This window comes from Rhinopithecus bieti, unplaced genomic scaffold, assembly GCF_001698545.2.
Source record: "Rhinopithecus bieti isolate Rb0 unplaced genomic scaffold, ASM169854v2 scaffold_31525, whole genome shotgun sequence".
NCBI classification, from domain to species: domain Eukaryota; kingdom Metazoa; phylum Chordata; class Mammalia; order Primates; family Cercopithecidae; genus Rhinopithecus; species Rhinopithecus bieti.
The window spans coordinates 172,577-178,446 of record NW_016813514.1 but is presented as its reverse complement, the minus strand read 5'-3'; positions in this window follow the sequence as shown (position 1 = coordinate 178,446).

Below are 5,870 nucleotides of genomic sequence, written 5' to 3'. Positions count from 1 at the left end.
TTTTTTTTTTTTTTTTTTTTTTGAGACGGAGTCTCTCTTTGTAGCCCAAGCTGGAGTGCAGTGGCGCGATCTAGGCTCACTGCAAGGCTCCGCCTCCCGGGTTCACGCCATTCTCCTGCCTCAGCCTCCCAAGTAGCTAGGACTACAGGCGCCCGCCACCACGCCTGGCTAATTTTTTTGTATTTTTAGTAGAGATAGGGTTTCACCATGTTAGCCAGGATGATCTCCGTCTCCTGACCTCGTGATCCGCCCGCCTTGGCCTCCCAAAGTGCTGGGATTACAGGCGTGAGCCACCGCACCCAGCCGGTTTGAACCTTTTATGACAAGAGTGAATCCAGATATTCACTATGTAATTTTCTATGTAATTTCTAAGAAGAAACAGGACTTAAAAAGAAATGAATGAATTTCCACTAGGGGGTGGTAGAGAATCACAATCCATATCACAGTCTGAAACTGAAGGGCAAAAGGAAATAGTCAAATTCAGAATCACATGCTGCAGCCCATTTGTAGTTATCTTTATTAAGTAGTTCAGTGTGAAATCTAATTTCTTCATAAACGCCAAATAATACATACTATGCTCTTTTGAGCAACGCTTTTCAGATTATGTTCTCATACAGCCTTTTACAGCCCTTTACAGCTTTTCTGTAAACTGGCCTGAGATGTACCACTAGATGAAATTGAATGATAGGGGTCCATTGTGGTTGGAATAGATACACACAGTGATTGATTTAGGTAGATTAGAAGGTGGATGGGTAGATAGACATACACACGCACATTCCTCTCTTTGAGTCCCCCTGGGTAAGCTGAGGGATGAGTACTCTGAAGGAAAAGCAGCCACGAGTGAGCTCCAACGTGCAGCTCCATAGTGCCTCCAACATGCAGGCACTATGCCTCTGCCCAGTTTCTTTACCCATGCCTTTTATTATATCCCATCCCCACCTGAACCCTATCTCTGACCTGGTCAATAGGTGTGAGACCCAGATATTCTCACCCGGGAGATGCTGTTTCTTTTTTTCCAGAGGCCAGAGGTGATTTCTAGTAACCACTTGTATCATTTTGCAGGGGCTTCTTAAAATGGGTGGCCAGACTCACCTCACTGTGCCTAGGTGCCAATATGGCCTCTCAGCTCTATTCCCCTTGCAATCCAAAATCTGCCAGAACTGGACAGCAGTTTGATCCTTGAATTAGATCCTGGTTCATGATGCTTGTGTCTCACCCTCCCACCAGCTGTGCTTTATTTTTCTTTGATTCTAACTATTACAGAAAAGACAAGTCAGACTCCTTCATCGCTGGGCAAAGTTCCAAGTAAACTGCATTGGGAATCCTTGGCATTTTAACAATGGCTCACTGCTCCCCTTGTGACTAATGGGCAACACAGGCCTGTTTATGAATTCAAGTCTCTGTCCCTGGATCACGTAATTTTAATTGTTCTGTTACTTCATTTCGATCCTTGTCACCACAGCATTTTTCTCACTGTTTATTTTCAAATTTGGTGTCCAACCTATTCCTGTGTGCTTTCCTTAATCCCTAGACCAAGCACTCTCTGGCTTGCTCATTCTCCCACTTGGGCACCCTGGATCCCAGCCAGAGGTGGCCCTTACCACTTGGCTCCTTCCTCAGTGCCCTTGGACCTCTTTGGCTCGCAACTGCTTCTGCTGAAGGTCTTCCTTTTGGCACCATGATCTTCATGGCTGAGGCTGCTTCATTACTTCTGGAGGGAAATCTTGCTGCTTTCTATAAACATTATTTTCTTATGGCATATTTATGTGGAACTGTGCCATTTCTTTTCCTACTTATTCTGAATGAATTGAGCATTCCTGGACCAGATATTAGTGGAAGGTTCCTGTTGGATGCGGGTGGGATGATGAGGTGGTGAGAGAAGACATGGGCAATAGTAACCTCCCAGGTTTTACAACCAAAGGATCAATCTTTTATTACTACCACAGTGAACTTTATCTTAAAATATGCCGCATCCATGTTTCTTCCAACTTTGAGAATCTATTTCAGCAAGGATCCTACCACAGTTTTAGAGCTCCCTGCATTCCAGAGGAATCCTTTGTTATCTGCCACCTTGGAACTTCCAAAACAACGTCTGCTCCCCCAACATGTGGGCCTTCTTCTGCCTCCCCCAGCGTCTGGACCTCACTGTGGCTCAGGCCAACTGCCAGCAGCTCCAACCTAGGCTGGCTTCTAAGAGAGAGAATATTTTCAGGCCCTTTCCGAGATCCCGCACAACTAGTTTCCTCCACACTTTCATCTGTTGCCACAGCAACATTTTGGCTTCCTATGCCCAGTTCTGCTGCTCTCCGTTGCTTTAAGCACAAATGGCATGCAATTTGGGATGTAACCATACTTTCTGTTTCCTAGTTTCACTAAAAATGAAGTTCTTGTGTGGTTTTCTTTTTCATTCTCTTTGCTGTACTATACAGAGAAATGAATTCTGAATTCCCTCCATATTCGTAGCAAAACACAACTCCCTTGAATTGCAATTTTGACTTCCTTTTCAACCCAAAAATTAGTGAGATGTTTTTAAGTTTCCAAGTGGAGGCTTTCTTGTTAGTATTCTTTTGGTGAGGTTTTGTTTTGTTTTGTTTTGTTTTATTTTCATTTTGTTTTGTTTTTCTATGTATGTATTTTATACTGGTGAGAGAATATAGCCCGTGTAGTTTCTAATTTCTATTTAATTTTACTTTGTGGTTTAATGCGTTATGTTTAGAAAAATATGTATTCACTATTTGTTGAGTACATAATTTTATAAATATCTGACAACTTAAGATCATTATTTGCTTTAGTAAAATATCTTACATTCATATTATTTTAAAATTTGATATGACAGTTTAGTTTAAAAGTATGCTAAAAGCTCTTAAATGTGTCAATTTATCCTTCCTAACAAACCGCATTTTTTTCCCTAAATTTCAAAGACTTGTTTAGGATACAAAGGCTTATAACTTATGGGCAGTTGGTGAATTGTACCTTTTAGCATAATGAAGTATCCTTGACACTGAAAAATTTTTTCATAATTTATTCTACTTTGTTCAATATTAGTATTTGCAATGGTTTGAATGTGTCCCCAAAAAAGCATATGGTGGAAATGTAATATTCAAAGCAACAGTGCTGGTAGTTGAGGCTTAATGATGACAGGTGTTTAGGTCACAACGACTCCATCCTCATAAATGAATCAGTGCCAATACAAAAAGGCTAAAAGCCTGTGAATTCAACCTGTTGCACTTGGGCATTCTCTCTTTCTCTCTCTCCAATCTCTCTTTTTATCCCTTTTGCCTCCCACCATAGTATGAGGCAGCCAGAAGATTTTTGCAAGATGCAGCCCTCTCATCCTTGGACTTGCTAGCCTCTAGGACTGTAATAAATCAATCTCTGTTCTTTATAAATTATCCAGTTGGATATTCTGTTATAGCAGCACAAAATGGAGTATTTCTATCCATAATTAATTTTTGTTAGCATTTGCCTGAGTTTATCATTGTCCATTGGTTTATTTTAATCACTCGGTGTCATTTTATTTTAGGTGCTTTTGTTTTGTTTTGTTTTGAGACAGGGTCTCACTCTGCCACTCAGGCTGGAGTGCAGTGGTGCGACTATGGCTTACTGCAACCTCAATCTTCCAGGCTCAAGCAATCCTTGCACCTGTTTCCTGAGTAGCTAGGACTACATGCATGCACAACCACGCCCGGCTAATTTTTTTATTTTTGTAGAGATAGGGTCTCTCTCTATATTACCCAGGCTGATCTCAAACTCCTGGGCTCAAGTGATCCTCCCTCCTTGGCCTCCCAAAGTGCTGGGACTACAGGTATAAGCCATTGCCACCAGCACTTTTTGAATAGCAAATACACACACACACACACCATCTTCACTGAGAAGCAGAAAAATTTAGATTTAAAATTTGATAGATACACACACACACACACACACACACACACCATCTTTACTGAGCAGAAAACTTTAGATTTAATGCAGTGATATAAATGGGCATTACAAATGCATATATATCTGGATTACTTCTGCCATCATATTTTTATTTTGTATTTACCATGCTTTTTCATTTTTCAGTCTTCTGTCTCAATAAATTTCATCAAATTGCCTTTGTTACTTCTGTCCCTGTGCAAATGATTTTTTGCACATCTTTTTCCTTATTTCTTATGATCCAGCTTTTGAAATATTTTTCTACAAATAAGTAACGCATATGATGCATATCTACGAGAATTTTAAACATCCATTTTTTTCCCACCAGTCACATGAAGGAATGGAACACTACCCTTAATATTAAAGTTTCCTGTGTTTGTCTTCCCTTAGAATCTCCCTTCCTCTCTGCAAAATGCAACTATTATTCCAAATTTGGAGTTGATCATTATCTTGCTTTCCATCATAGTAAATATTGTCTTTGTTTCTGACAACAAATTAACATCATAATTAATATCACAATGTATTTTTCTGTTACTTGTTTTCTTCATTCAACAATATGATTTTAAGAATTATGCAAGTTTATTACTGTATCTGTATTCCACTGATCTTGATGTTGCATAGAATTCCACATTATTATTATACCAAAATTTGTGCATCAGTTTACCTGCAAATGGACACTGGGTTGTTTCCAGCTTTTTGCAATTACAAAGAATGCTCTCGTGACTTTTCCTGCACATTGCTCTTGGTGCCTTATTCAATAATTTCCCTAAGGTGCATATATACTTAAGGGTAGAGCTGCTGTGCTTTAGGATATACTCAGCTTCGACTTTACAAAATGCCAATTTTTTTTCCAAGCAGATTATTTCAGTTGGAAGTCCACCATCAGAGTATGAGTTCCCCTCACCCTACAACCTCATCGATTTTTGATAATGTTAGACTTTTCAATGTTTGTCTATTTAGTGATTTTAAAATGTTATTTCAAGGACTGTTCTAATTCACAATTCTCTGATAACTATTGTGAGTGAGCTTAACTTTTGTATATTTATTGGTCATTTATATATCCCTTTTTGTGAACTGCCCTTTCACATCTTGTGATCATTTTCTTCTGGGGCTATTCTTAGATGTTCTGGATATTGATCCTATGTAAATTATGTGTGATACAAGTTTAGTTTGTGGCTTTTTTTTCTTTAGAGTATATTTTGATAAAAGTTTCTAATTTTAATGTGGTCAAATTTATTCATCTTTTCTTATACATTTTGTTTTCAAAATGTGTCTTTTAATAAATATTTTTCTACCTTGAAGTCATACAAATATTTCTTTCACATTTTCATTTAAAAGTTTTACAGTTTTGCCTTCAATATGTTGGTCCTTAGTTCATCTGGAATTTATTATGATGTATATATATCCATTAATCCAGTGTCATAAATTCAAACTTACTGAATTATACATCCCTTACCCACTGGTCTTTAATGACCATCCTTCATATACAAGGGGTCCTGACGCTCTTTCCATTCTATTCTATTGGCCCAGTCGTCTACTTCCCCTCTCACCAATAACAGCACATGGTCTTAAATCCAGTGGTGTATATATCTTCTCATGTAGTCAGAAAATTCCCCCACTTCCTCTTTATTTTCAATGGTATTTTGGCTCCTCTTGAACTTGTGTTCCTTCATTTCATTTTAATATCATTGTGCCCAATTCTATAAAACATTTCGTTGAAATTTTTCTAGAAACGGCATGAAACCATAGATCACATTGGGGAAAACTGGCATTTTTATGATATTGATGCTTTCTAACCATGAATATATCTCTCCATCTGTGCAGTACTTCTTCAACTTCTTTTAATGATTTTAATTTTCCCCACTAAGATCTTGCATGCCTTTCCTTTTTGAGAATTTATTCCTGATTACAGTGGACCCTTCAACAATGCGAGTGCTAGCAGTGCTGACCAC